At 50.3% G+C, this 15,172-nt stretch overlaps 1 long non-coding RNA gene across 1 annotated transcript; it reads left to right on the top strand.

The window, feature by feature from the left end:
* The first annotated feature begins 231 nt into the window (after positions 1 to 231).
* LOC105539255 lies at positions 232 to 8,770 on the top strand. The gene is made up of 3 exons (XR_001006020.1): positions 232 to 398; positions 3,905 to 4,193; positions 8,583 to 8,770. It is a non-coding gene; the product is annotated as an uncharacterized LOC105539255 (long non-coding RNA).
* The last annotated feature ends 6,402 nt before the right edge of the window (positions 8,771 to 15,172 follow it).

Raw genomic sequence — 15,172 nt, forward strand, 5'->3', positions numbered from 1 at the left:
AACAAACTTCGAACGCAGTCATGAAGCTTTTGTGAACACCGCGTGCCCCTGCGTGTGCCCTTCTGTGGCTGCGGAAGGCTGGGACCGTGAAGGTAGTTTCTCTGCTGGGTGCCTCGTGTTGGGACTCAGCCTGTTGGAGGTCCAGTTCTTCTGTTCTGTGCACTGACTCTTAGGGGCTTCGTTCTACCACAATGAGCAGAAAACCAGTGTCTCCTTGGTGCAAGCTTGGAAGGGGCTGGACACCCACTCGTGGCCACAGAGCGCAGCTTCTGGGCGATGCTCCAACTCTGCCTCTCCAACTCCTCACCGATACAGGCATGTGTTTGAAATTGATCAATGTTCCTCCAGTTCCTTTCACAGAGGCCAGGAAGCCTGTGAATACACTTCACAGTCTCGGAGTAAGTGCAAGAAGAGGGCGTGGCCGGAGTTTCCTGGAGTCCCAGGGCCCAGGATGGTGCCTACAGCCCATACCTCTCTAGGCATGCGGGAGGCTGCATGCAGCCTGGGCCGACTTAAGGCAGGTGAGAACTGACGCGGTCACACTGCCACATTGAGTGTGACGACAGGGAATAGCTTAGCTAACACACTCAGCAGGTGGGATGCAAGCAGCCAGGAACACACGCCTCGTGTCAGACTCAGAGGAGGGGCATGGGGAGAAGAGGAGGCATCCACAGGCAGCGAGTTCAGAGTAAGAGCAGTGGCGATGACAGGCGATGACAGAACCTCGTCCTCGGTCCCCGAGGTCCCAGGGCTGTGCCTGGCTCGGCAGGTTCTGTCTGGAGATGCAGAAGGCGGGGGTGTGAGAGCCTTGCCCATAACCTTTGGTTTCTTGGCCCTGTTGTTAGAAGCTTTAATTAAAAGTCTTTTCTTTCCACGGCACATTTCTAACGCTCTTTGCCCACAATACAGACACTTGCTTTAAGCGCCAATAGGAATAATTCGTTCATGAAGGGGCAACTGAGTGCTCCCTTCTGAGTTCCCGCAGAGGGTTCTGTGCGTTTCCAGAAAGAGCAGACGGGAGCTCCGGTGTGTGTTTGAAGGAGCTTCGAGGAGGGTGGTCCCGTGGGGTGGGGGGTTGGGGCCTCATGGCATGTGGACAGTGACCCAAGGAAGCTTCCTGCCGAGGGGCGTCACTCACATGGAGCCGAGTGTGACTGAGGGTGAGCCAGCAGTGGGAGGCTACATCCTGGGGGGCAGCAGGCAGAGTGAGGTCCTCCGCCATGCGTGAGGCTGAGGAGGGCTGGAGGATGTGCTGTCGGGAGGCTGCTCAGGTAAGTACGCAAACATGGGGCATCTTACATGCATCCCTGACCACTTTCCTTTGTGATTTAAAAAACAGGTTTTGGCCCGTTCTGCACCAGAACTCAGGTGCAGTGGCTCATGCCTATAATCTCAGCACTTTGGGAGGCTGAGGTGGGCAGATCACCTGTGGCCAGGAGTTCGAGACCAGCCTGGCCAACATGACGAAACCCCATCTCTACTAAAAATACAAAAATTAGCTGGGCATGGTGGCAGATACTTGTAATCCCAGCTACTCAAGAGGCTGAGGCAGGAAAATCACTTGAACCCGGGAAGCAGAGGCTACAGTGGGCTGAGATAGTGCCACTGCACTCCAGCCTGGGAACAGAGCGAATCTGTCTCCAAAAAAAAAAAAACCAACAAAAATAAAAAATTTATTGTATACATGTTTATAATAGTACCTTCTCCCCACACCTGATCCACCTGTAGCTGTTTCTGGTGCCTCCCATACCTCTGGGGAGCACCGGCCACCGTGCGCTGGGTGGCTGTGTATGGGGCCCTGCCCCTGGCCGCTCATCCCCTGACGGTCTCCTGAGTGGGAGCGTGTAGCTGGGGCAGTGCGCCCAGGAGACTCTGAGCCCCAGCAGGACAAAGTGAGCTCTGCCTTCAGCCTGTGGCCTTAAGACTCTGTGCCTGAGAGTGGGAGCAGGACCCTCTGCACCCAGGGTAGCTGAGGGCAGCTCCTGGGGTTCATCACCTTTGTTGAGTGACTACAGGCAAGTCCAAAGAGAATATTCCTTCCTTCTTGTTATGCTTTCACCCGGTAATCTTTAAAACCAGTCTGCGAAAACATCAAAACACCTGGCTGAGAACTCAGGACTCGGGAGCTCCCGCCAGGCTGTCTGGTGGAGGCCGCAGGCAGCAGATGGTATCCACTTGGAGGAGGCAGCAAATCAGAAGTGCAGGGTGGTCACCATCCTAGTTTTCTGGGAAGGTCGTGCTCCTGTGTGGAGCGGGGCAGACGGAAGGAGCCAGAGGCTGGTGTAGGGCTGGTCGCTGATGCCCTTAGTTAATGGGGCCCTGAAGTAGAGTAAGTCCCAGCAGCAGGGCCCAGCCAGGTCCCTCCGAGGTCCCCGGCGAATGGAGGGGAGGCCAGGGGCTGAGAAAGGACTCCATTTACAGATGAAACCACAGAAACTCTGGCTTCTCAACGTGGAGATTTGGCTTGGCAACGCCCTTGCTTAGACAAATCCAGAGCAAGGATGGTGAAGAATGCCCATTGGTCAATGGCCTTCCTTTATCTCTTAGCTTTCCCCTTGTGATATGGTTTGGCTTTGTGTCCCCACCCAAATCTCATCTTGACCTATAATCCCCATGTGACCAGGGATGGAGGCGATTGGATCGTACGGACAGTTCCCCCATGCTGTTCTCGTGATAGTGAGTTCTCACGAGATCTGATGGTTTTATAAATGTCTGGAAGTTCTTCCTTCACACTTCTCTCTCCTGCCGCCTTGTGAAGAAGGTGCCTGCTTCCCCTTTACCTTCTGCCATGATTGTCAGTTTCCTGAGGCCTCCCCAGCCATGTGGAACTGTGAGTCAATTAAACCTCTTTCCTTTATAAAGTACCCAGTCTCAGGTATTTCTTCATAACAGTGTGAAAACGGACTAATACACCTTGGAAATAATCTCATGCTTATAAAAGAGTTGCAAAAATAGCAAAACTAGTATAAAGTGTCTGCCCTACCTTCCACCTGGCTTCCCCAAAGGCTGTGGTTACATAATTCGTTGTGTTAAACTTACAGTCACATAGCAGATAACACTGTCATCAACCGGTCTACAGGCCTTATGTGAACGCTACCAATTTCCCTGTGATTGCCTCTTTTCTGGTCGCAGACCCAGTCTGGGGCCCAGGCTGCTTCTAGCCGCTGTGTCATTGGTCTCTGCCCAGCTAGGGGATTTCCTCCCTGTAGATTCCTCTTCAATTTCCCTCCAGACCGTGGCAGCTCTGGAGAGCTGATTTTATAGGACGCCCCTCAGTCTGGGTTTGTCTGACGTTTCTTCATGAATAAATTAAAATTATGCATTTTTTGGCCAGAATGCCAAGTCCTTCTGGGGCCTCCCGCTGGGCACGTGGCATCCCCCAGCCTCACTCCTAGTGGTGCACCTTTGACTACATGGGTAGGTGGCATCTGCCGGGCGTCTCCCCCGTCAGCTTGGGATTTTCCCCTTTGCCATGATTCAGTGTCTTATGAAAAGGTATCTGAGGACTACGAAAATAGCCAGTTTCTCATATTTTTGCCTTCTAATCTCAGCTCCCTCCAGAATGCTGCCTTCTACACTTTTTCCCATGCTGCTTGCCAAATGGTGGCGTTCCTGCTTTTCCTGTTTCTTCTTTCCTTCCACACTGGGAGTCTCCCGTGAGAAAGGATTATCTCTCCCCGCCCTGTGTATTTATTTGATTACCTATTTGTTGCAGCTTAAGCTCATGGATATTTATTCTATTCTATGGAATAGAATTTATTATTATTACTATTATTCTCAGTTTAAAATTTCCAGCCCTGGCCACTGGGTACTCCTTTGGTAAAAGAGCCTTAGTAAAGCCACGTGCCGTGGAAGAGTGCTTTTCTAAATTTTCTTTTTTTGTTTTTCTTTTTTTTTGAGACAGAGTCTCATTCTGATCTTGGCTCACTGCAACCTCCACCTCCCGGGTTCAACTGATTCTCCTGCCTCAGCCTCCCCAGTAGCTGGGATTACTGACGCCACCGTGCCCGGCTAATTTTGTATTTAGAGACAGGGTTTCGCCATATTGGCCAGGCTGGTCTCGAACTCCTGAACTTGTGATCCGCCTGCCTCGGCCTCTGGGATTACAGACGGGAGCCATCGCACCTGTGTGTGAAGGTTTTCTAACCTTCTATCAGATTTTCTAACCTCCGCAAGCCGCAGGAAGAGAGAGGGTGAGTAACCCTCTCGGGGACACGGGGGTGGGTGGGAGGCAGAGGGGAGGGGCTGGCTGTGTGGCTGGCTCCCCGGGGAACACACAGCAGTGGGAGGGCCTGGTGCTGTCTATGGCTGTGGCTGCTGTCTGTACAGTGAACTGGTGAGAACCGTGCAGATGTGGGGGACACGCCCCTGAGCACAGTCAGTGCCGGGCCTGAATCCAGCTTTCTTTTCTTCAGTGTTCTAAGGAAAGGACGCTGAACGCAGTGATGCTATTCAGGGACCTACAGAGCCAGGCGAGGCTCAGTGCTGCATGCGAGCTTCCAATCAGTCCTCAAAGCCACCTCAGAGCCAGGGCCCAGGCTGCGGGCACGAAGCTTCATCAGGGAGGGTATCGGGGTGTCCGGCTGCTGTGGAATATGATGGGGGTGCTCTTGCGTGTGCTTGTGTGTGCTTCTGTGCTCTTGCGTGCTCTCCTTCGCACTCATGCGTGTGCTCGTGTGTGCTGGTGGCGTGGGTGAGATGCTCTAGGGAGGCCGTTCCCTCGGGGCGGCCGCCTTATCTAACTGCCCTGCCTCCCCAGGCACTGCTGACTCCAGGCCTCCCGGAGACGGAGCGTGAGCACCTGCCCCCTGTGTGCCCGGCTGTGGGTGCCCTGGGCTGGGCAGGAGGCACTGGCCCCACACAGCCCTCACAGGGCGGAGCTGCTCCTCCGAGGGCAGAGGACATGTCTTCTCCCTGCCCGCTGCCTGGGGCTACTTTGTCACCCACCTTGCTCTGGCCAAGACCCGACGCCCTGCGCTGTGGTCTCTGATGGGTACCAGGTGGATCCCCAGGCACTGTGAGCTGGGCTGAGCTTGTTTTCCACCAGCCCCTCGCTGTGGGTGTGCTGCACACGCTGGGGCTGGCTCTTGTCAGGGAACACTGTGATGACTCACACGCCTAAAAATAGCATCTTGATGTCCCGAAATCTTACAACAGAAACATTTCTCACCTCCTCCGAATTCCACGGGTGACTGGGACGTTTGGCTGTGGTCTGCTCCTGAGCACCATCAGAGGCTGCGATGGGTGGCGGGGTCCCTGTTCGGCCTGGCTCGCGGGGAGGTGGGGGGGTGGTGCAGGGAACGAGGCTGGGGTCTGCACGCCTGTGCTGTTTCTCGGCCTGAGAGTCAGCCGTGCATGCTGAAGACGTGGTGGATGGGCAGCCGGGAAAATGCTCTGTGTTTTGGGGTCTGCTCTTCACTCATTGTAGGAGATTCTCTGTGTAGTTTAAGCTGTAGAGAGAGTGATCTCTGGAAGCCAAAATAGACATAAAATTTACATTCAAATGCCGTGTATCTCAGTGCATTCAGAAATGCGCTTAAATACTGTAAAGCACTGCTTTCCCTGTGGATGATTGAGGTTTCTTCTATTTCGTTATAACGTTGTTTCTGGAAAAGAGATCATCAAGATGCGGAGGCCGTGGCTGCGACGGAGGAAGGAAGTGGGGGAGCCATGGCAGGAGGGGAGAGGAGAGAGGAGCTTGCAGGAGGGGGCTGCCTCTCGGTGTTCAGGACCCCTGTGCCCCGGTTACCTGTCTGTGCTCCCATGAAGAGTTGTTACTGTTCTTCGGTTTGCTTCCGCCCTGCAGGAATCATGGTCCTTCCGTGTGGCAAGGTCACCAAGCAGCGGCACCCCCCACCCCAGACAACAGCAGGTCACCTTCCCTGGCTGCCGCGTGGCAGGGCAGGCTCAGGGACGGACTCTGTGCTTCCCTCTGATTTTCGTCACTTTTGTGGGTTGAAGTTAGACCCCTACTCTGTTGTTTGAACACAGATCTGGGCCACTTTATTGATATTAGTTACCTGCTGTGCCTCTCGGCACCTCCCGACTTCCTTGCTGTGCTCTGAAAATGCAGGTTTTGTGCACCCGAATTATAATCTTGCTGTGATAATGCGCCTGGATTGATTCAACAAAATGAGTTGTCTATTTTGTTTTCACTTCGACATCTCTAAGAAGGAAAGACTGACAATCGGGAACATAAATATTTTGGACTTCACATCTTGTGGCATGAAGATGATTAAAAAAAGTGTAATAATTACAAGGTAAAATTTTACCGGGAAATGCAGTTCTGTTTGAACTGGAGGATGAACTCACAAAAAGCACTTATTCTAGAGCAGTGTTAAAATGCTTCAATCGCCCAAGCATCTAAAAGGCACAAAATTGATAGCATTCCATTAAATATAAATATGTAGAAACTGCTGCCTGGGTCATGATTGTTTTTAGGCTTTATAAAAAATGTATAAAGGGTTTTATTTCTACAGTGCTTTATCCTAGACATTCTCTTTGGGCTCTAAGGGGTTTCTCTGATTTACCAAGCATGATTATCAATAATGTCGTTGAAGGATTGCAGAATATTGTGACCCCACATTTTTTTTTATACGAGTTTGATGTTTTCTCGTAGATTCGGGTTCATTTAAATAGATTGGTTTGAGTTGGATTTCAGTGCTTAATTATTATTATTGTACGTAACTGAACATTTCAATATAATGAACCAATTGATCAGGCTTATATTCATATTTGAAGAAAATTGGTATTTTTGAAAACAAATAGGAAGATAATTTTCTTTAGCATTATGACTAATATGACTAAGTTTTCCTAACTGTCCCTATCTCTCTCTATGAGGCCCGTTACTGTTTTGGAAGGTGTTTTAGAATCACAGGTTTTTCTTATTCCCTAGACTGACTGGGGCTAGAAAGGGGGTGGGGGCGGTTGGGGGATGATGAGGGGCTGTTCAGTTTCCACACATCCCTCCTGGTGTAAACGAAGCTTCTTCAGCAGGAGGTCCCCGCCCTCCACCTGTGGCTGTCGTAACAAAGTGCCACACGCCAGGTGGCATATGACAGCACGAGTTTCTTACCCCGCTCTGGAGGAGCCTGAGACCCTGCCCCTCTGAGCCCCGCAGGGAGGAGCCCTTCCCTGCCTCTTCCAGCTCCTTGCTGCTCCTGGCTCGTCAACCCATCACTTCGGTCTCCGCCCCTGCTGCTGCATGGCTGTCTTCCTCTGTGCGTGTCTGTGTCCATGTTTTCCCGTTTAATAAAGATGTCGGCCATTGAATTAGGGCCCTCCCTACTCAGTGTGACCTCATCTTAACCAGTTATATCTGCAAAGACCCGGTTTCCACATAAAGTCCCAGGTGCCATATGGGTTAAGACTCGAGCACATCTTTTTGGGGGACACAATTCAACCCATGACAGCAGCCGTGGATCTCAGGAAGATGAGCTGAGCAATGAACACACACCCGGCCCAAGCTCCAGTCACTCACTCTGCAACCGTGGAGAGGCCTCTCCATGCCTCTGGGCCTCAACGTCCTCATCTGTAGAGTGGGGACATCAGGTCAGATCAACCTTCCCAAGGGGTTTTCCGCAGAGCTGGAGCTCTGGGGGATCCGACAGGCATCTTTCAAAATAAAGCCTTGGGCACGAGTGAGCTTGGGAACCGTGTTGGGCAAGGTCACAGGTTTCATGATCTCAAGACTTCTCAGAGAATTCACTCCCCAGTGCCCGCAGGAATCTGCAGGGGCAGGAAGCGGAGGGGTGGGGACGATGGCACACACCGACTCTAAGGCCAGACCACAGCCAGGGTCTTCTGCAGAGAGAATCCCACCCCACAGCTGCAGTGCAGAGTCCACGCGTGTCCAAACTGCTTGCTTTTGTAAATCTGTGTGTGTGTGTATGTGTGTGTGTGTGTGCGTGCACACAGGTGTGTGGCATAGGGAGAGAAAGATTTGTGCCTGCTTTCACTTTTCTTTTTTCCTTCAACTTTTAAGTTCCAGGGCACATATGCAGGGTGTGCAGGTTTTTTGCACAGGTAAACGTGTGCCATGGTGGTTTGCTGCACAGACCATCCCGTCACCTAGGTATGAAGCCAGCATCCCTTAGCTATTCTTCCTGATGGTCTCTGTCCCCCCATGCCCCACCCTCCAGCAGGCCTCAGTGTGGTGTTCCCCCCAGTGTGTCCATGTGTTCTCATCATTCAGCTCTCACTTATAAGCGAGAACATGCGGCGTTTGGTTTTCTGTTCCTGCGTTAGTTTGCTGAGGGTAATGGCTTCCAGCTCCATCTATGTTCCTGAAAAGGACATGATCTTGTTCCTTGTTATGGCTGCATAGTGTTCCGTGGTGTATATGTACTATATTTTCTTTATCCAGCCTACCATTGATGGGCACTTAGGCTGATTCCATGTCTTTGCTATTGTCAACGTCCAATGCTTTGGAACGAGATTTTCAAGGCTTCCTGGCCCCCCAGGCGTGGAGTGCCACCATGGGGCTGGCTGTTGGTGTGGGTGCCCTACAGGTTCAGTTGTCTGTGGTGGATGCTGCCTGCTGCCCACCCCCAGCACAGGGCATGCAGTGGTCACCTTCACAGTGTGCAGTGCTCCCGACTGAGGAAGCCAGCCCAGCCAATGCAGAGCCAAGGGACCGCTGAAGGCATCGTCACCGCTACACGCTTGGAGCCATCCGTGCCTGCAGCCGTGTTGAATGCCTTCTGCTTCTTTCCTACGCCAGCTTGAACTGGGTTACTTTTGCTTACAAATGAAGTCCTCTAACTCAGGAGACTGGGACTCTAGGATGCGGTCATCAGGGACCCAGACAAGATTGCAAATATAGGGACAGAGGTAAATGAGGAAGTGAATGACTTCAATAGAAATCCCTCTCTATAAACTGCTACTGCCAGTGAGTCCCTGTGGCTGACACATGTCCCACCCAACGTGGAAATCCCAGCCTCCAGCCCAGGGCACGCGAGACATCCAAACCTCACTCACTCAGCGTCTGTGTCCTGGACTAACAGTCACAGTACATCCATCCCCGTCTACATCCTAACAGGGACGTCTTCCCCAAGATAAATCCAAGCGTTCTCTCTACGAAGACTTTCAATCAAAACCAGATCCATTTTCTGGGTGGATACAATGTGCCCAGCCCACTGGCATCTTCTCTGTGTCTACCTGACCCACAGCTGATGTCCAGGGGACGCCCTACACCCACTCAGGGTCCTCCTCGTCACTGCAGACCGGCGCTGCTGCTTACTGACCGGCCTTCTCACAGCACAGACCTCGGCGGGGGATGCTGACAGCATCTACGGACAGTGGTGTTTGCTTCAGTGACCATTGCTCAAGGAGGAAGGTGGTCCCCAGGCACCGGCAGTGTGGCTGTGCCATCGGTGGACGGAGCATCCGCGCCATGGACAGGGGGACTCATTGTGCTTTTAGACACTTCTGGCTTTTTGACTGCATAGTTTCTACGTAATTGCCTGTTTCTTTGTGTGAGGTGGCACCCACCCCCCCCATTGCCTGTTTCTCATTCAAAATAAAGGCAAGTATACTGGAGAAGGGTGGAAGGGGAAAAGAGAAAGGAAGATAATGTCTCCAGCTCCAAAATGTAAACTACTATATTTATCTTTCAAGGAAAGTTCAAGTTCCAAGATCTGTAAACTATGTGGGCTTTTATGATGGTAATTGTCTTGTTTTTCCAGCATGAGTAATCGCATTATTCTTAACTCCACAGTTAAGGGGCGGACAGACACTCATGCCTGCATGCATATATGGAGATGGCGTGGATTTTCTGAAAAAGAAGAAAAAATGCTAAAAGTCATGAATGAAAGGCCTTCTGCTGTCTCTGCATCCTTAAGTGACGATTGATTGAGAAGTCAGCCTCTTGTTTTCTGTGCCCACATCCCTGCAAGCTGAAAGTCAGAAAAACTCTGCAGAGAATCCCATTGAATAAGCTCCTTCCTGGCCATTGCTGGCCTTTTGCTTGAGGGCTGAACCCGGCTCCCTCTGGGTGCACCATTGGTCTGGGTGATAAAAGGGCCAGGCACCTGGGGACACCGTTCATCCTGGGCAATGGAGGGCTGCAAACATGGTTCATCCCGGAAACATTGTTCGACTTGAGCAGCAGGCCTTCTCTGCATTCACCTGCTGAAAACTGGATTCTTCTCCTGCAGCCAAACACACCGCATGTTCCATGTGTGCACACCTGTCCGTCATCGCCTTGTCTTGATTGTGAATCCTGCCTTTTGGTTTGTAAGAAAACCAAATTAATTCTCAGGTACAGATCATATCTCACTCCCCTCCCCTCCCCTCTCCTCTCATCCCCTCTCCTATCCTTCCCTTTCCTTTTCTTTCCCCTTTCCTGTCTTTTCCTCTCCTTTCCTTCCGTGTCTTGCTCTGTCGCCCAGGCTGGAGTTCAGTGGCGCGATTTTGACTCACTGCAACCTCTACCTCCCGGATTCAAGTGATTCTTGTGGCTCAGCCTCCTGAGTAGCTGGGACTACAGAAGCCCACCACCACGCCTGGCCAAGCTCAGTGTTTTCGATGAGTTAAGATCTAAAACATAAATCAGTGGTGTTTCTTTGTTTTTTTTGGAGGGACTCAGGTTACTTGGGACAAGAACACATTTGCTGGTCCAGTGGGTAGAAGGAACAGCCATGTGAGGATTTTGACACAAGCACTGATTGTGTGAGTGTGCACGTGTGTGTGACAGTGTGCAAGTGTGTGCATGAGAGCGCATGCACATGTATGTGTGTGAATGTGCATATGTGTATGCGTGTGTGCAAATGTGTGTGCGTGTCCATATGCATGTGAATGCGTGTGCATGAGTATGTGTGTGTCCGTGTGTATGAGAATTGTGTGCATGAGTGTGTGCATTTGTGCATTGCATGTGTGTACATGTGTGCACGTGTGTGTGTGCATGTGTGTGTGCTGCCTGAGCCTTCGATTGAATGAAAGCAGGCGGGAAGGTGAGTTGAGGCTGGAGGGCCCACGTCACCTCCACCCTCTCCAATATGACCTCAGATCTTTACTTTTATTTTGCTACACATTTGTGGGAAAAAAGACCACTTTGGGCCCATGAACATGGAAACACCACAACGTATGTAGAGGAGCCTCCTCAAGACTAGTCTGGACTTTTCAAAGGAATAATGAAATTCCTTTAGATACTTTTTGTTTCTTGAATTTTAATGAAAAGATTGATTTCTAGTCATTATTTATCTATTGTCAAATTTTAACAAACAGCTGTAGTGATAATTGCTGAATTTCTACTCTGTGTTTAGAGGAAGCTGTCAATTCACAAACATGGAATTGTGCTATTATCTATGTCTGAGGCATTTTTCTGTAAATATACAGATTTAGTGCTGGTTTTCAATAAATATACAAAGATGCTAATTATCACTACAACTATTTGTTAACACTCAAAAATACATAAAAATAAATAAAAGAAATGCCATTTTTCCATTAGAAATTCAAAAAATATTTGTCTTGAGGCGGTGCCTTCCACGATGTTCTGGAAGCTGCACTGTTATTATCTCACGCTCACGTCACCTTTAGTTTTCCAGCCCTGGCTCGCTCACCTCTGCCTGGAGCCCATACCCGGCTGTGCGCTCTCGCTTCCCTGGAGTACTCGGTAAGTTGCTCGTGGGCCTTCTTCGAGGCTGCCCACATCGTGGCGGGTTACCGGAGAAGGGAGCCGGGTGGGAACCCGGTCTTCAGGTGCCCTCGGATCTGAAGTTCCCCAGGCGCCAATGTTGCTGTGGTGTCTGCCTCAGAGCAGCCCTTCCCTGCCAAATTTAACTCACAGGAACTCTGGACTCGGGCTGCACAGGCACACGCCCTGGCAGAAGCTGATGCAGGAGAAGATCTCCATCCACGGAGGGAGGTTGACCGAGGGCACCAGCGTCTGAGCTTGGTCCGAAGAGGACACATGAGCTAAAAAACATTTTTCTACTAGTTTACAAGTTTTTGGTTTTGCCACCATGTTACCAAACCCAGTCAACTGGACCAAGGGTGCTGTGGTGTTATCTGCATGTTTGATGGCTCCATCTTGAAGAAATGGTCCACGCTTACCTGGCTGTATCCTGAAGGAGAGGGCCATGCTTATCTGACTCCATCCTGAGGAAATAGTCCATGCTTACCTGGCTGCGTCCTGAAAAAAAGTGCATACATACCTACCTCCATCCAGAGGGAGTGGTTCATGCTCATTTGCCTGCATCCTGAAGAAATGGTCCATGCGTACCTGGCTGCGTCCTGAAGGAACGGCCCACGCTTACCTGGGTGCATTCAGAAGGAATGGTACACGCTTGTCTGACTCCATCCTTAAGAAATGTCTCATACTTACCAAGTTGCATCCTGATGGAATGGTTCATACTTACCTAGCTCCATCCTGAAGGAAAGATCCACACCTACCTGGCACTATCCTAAAGGAATGGTCCATGTTTACCTGGCTGCATCCTGAAGGAACAGTCCATGCTTACTTGCTTCCGTGCTGAAAGAATGGTTCCTACTTACCTGGCTGCATCCTGAATAAATGGTCCAGGCTTACCTGGCTCTATCCTGAAGGGATGGTTCATAGTTTCCTGGCTGCATCCTGAAAAAATGGTCCCTGCTTACTTGGCTCCATTCTTAAAAAATGGTTCACGCTTACAGGGCTGCATCCTAATGGAATGGCCCGTGCTTACCTGGCTGCATCCTGATGGAATGGTCCATGTTTACCTGAATTCATCCTGATGGAATGGTTCATGCTTACGCGACTCCATCTGAAAGAATGGTCCATGCTTACCTGGCTGCATTCTTTAGGAATGGTCCATACTTACCTGGCTCCATTCTAAGAGAATCGTCCACAGTTACCTGGCTGCATTCTGAAAAAATGGCACATGCTTATCTGACTCCATCCTGAAGAAATGGTTCATGCTTACCTGGCTGTATTCTGATGGAATATGGTCCATGCTTACCTGGCTGCATCCTGACAGAATGGTCCACAGTTACCTGGGTCCATCCAGAAGGAATGTTTTGTGCTCACCTGGCTGCATCCTGAATGAATAATCCATGCTTACCATGCTGCATTAGGAAGAAATGGTCGACACTTACCTGGGTCCATCCTGAAGAAATAGTCCATGCTTACCTGGCTGCATCCTGAAGAAATGGTACGTAGTTACCTGGCTGTATCCAGAAGCAATGGTTAATGCTTACCTGGCTCCATCCTGAAGGAGTGATCCACACTTATGAGGCTACACACTAAAAGAAAGGTCCATACGTATCAGGATTCATCCTGAAGGAATGGTTCATGTTTACCTCACTCCATGGTGAAGTAATGGTTCATGCTTACCCGGCTCCATCATGAAGGAATGGGTCATGCTTACCTGACTGCATCCTGAAATAATGGTCCACGCTTACCTGATTGCATCCTGAAGGAATGGTTCATGCCTACCTGGCTACATCCTGAAGGAATTGCCTATGCTTAACTGGCTTATCATGGAGGAACGGTTCATGCTTACCTGGCTGCAACCTGAAGGGTTGGTCTCTGCCTACATGGCTGCATTCTGAGGGAATTGTTCATGCTTGCCTTGCTCCATCCTCAGGAAAGGGTCCATGCTTACCTGGCTCCATCCTGAAAGAATGGTCTGTGCTTATCTAGCTGCATCTTGAAAGAATGGTCCATGCTTACCTGGTTCCATGCTAAAGGAATGGTCCATGCTTACCTGGCTGCATCCTGAAGGAATGATCCATGCTTAACTGGCTGCATTCTGAAGGAATGCTACGTGCTGACCTGACTCCATAATTAAGAAACGGTTCATGCTTACCTGACTGCATTCTGACAGATTGGTCCACGTTTACCTTGCTGCATCCTGATGAAATGGTTCATGCTTACCTGGCTCCATTCTGAAGGAATGGTTCATGCTTACCTGCCGGCATCCTGAAGAAATGGTTCATGCTTACCTGGTGGCATCCTGAAGGAATAGTACATGCTTACCTGGCTGCATTTTGAAGGAATGGCTGATGCTTACCTGGCTGCATCCTGAAGAAATGGTCCATGCTTACCTGGCTGCATCCTGAAGGAATGATCCATGCTTAACTGGCTGCATTCTGAAGGAATGGTTCATGCTTATCTGGCTCCATCCTGATGAAATGGTTCAGGCTCATCTGGTGGCATCCTGGAGGAATGGTCCATGCTTAACTGGCTGCATTCTGAAGGAATGCTACGTGCTGACCTGACTCCATTATTAAGAAATGGTTCATGCTTACCTGACTGCATCCTGACAGATTGGTCCACGTTTACCTTGCTGCATCCTGATGGAATGGTTCATGCTTATCTGGCTCCATCCTGATGAAATGGTTCATGCTTACCTGGTGGCATCCTGGAGGAATGGTTCATGCTTACCTGGTGACATCCTGAAGGAATGGTTCATGCTTACCTGGCTGTATCCTGACTTGTATCATACTTACCTGACTATATCCTTAAAAACTGGTCCAGGCTTACCTGGATGCGTTCTGAAGGAATGGTTCACGCTTACCTGGCAGCATCCTGAAGGAATAGTACATGCTTACCTGGCTGCATTTTGAAGGAATGGCTGATGCTTACCTGGCTGCATCCTGAAGGAATGGTCCACACTTGGCAGGCTCCACCCTGAAGGAATGGTCCATGCTTACCTAGCTGCAACCTGAAGGAATGGTTCACACTTACCTGGCTCCATCTTGAAGGAGTGGGTCATGCTTACCTGACTGCATCGTGAATGAATGATCCACACATACCTGGCTCCATCTGGAAAGAATGGTCCATGCTTACCTGGTTGGATCCTGAAGAAATGGTTCCTGGTTACCTGGCCACATCCTCAATAAATGAGCTACTCCTACCTGTCTGCTTTCTGAAGGAATGGTCCATACTTGCCTTGCTGCATCCTTAAAAAATGATTTCTGCTTACCTGGCTTTGTCCTGAAAGAATGGTCCACACCTACCTGGTCACATCCTGAAGGAGTGGTCTATGCACACCTGGCTACATCCTGAAAAAATGGGTCATACTTACCTGGCTGCATCCTGAAGGAATGATTCATGCTTACCTAGCTGTATCCTGAAGGGTTGGTTTATACTTACCTGGCTGCATTCTGAGGGAATTGTTCATGCTTGCCTTGCTCCATCCTCAGGAAAGGGTCCATGCTTACCTGGCTCCATCCTGAAAGAATGGTCTGT

This window comes from Mandrillus leucophaeus, unplaced genomic scaffold (assembly GCF_000951045.1).
Source record: "Mandrillus leucophaeus isolate KB7577 unplaced genomic scaffold, Mleu.le_1.0 Scaffold201, whole genome shotgun sequence".
NCBI lineage: Eukaryota > Metazoa > Chordata > Mammalia > Primates > Cercopithecidae > Mandrillus > Mandrillus leucophaeus.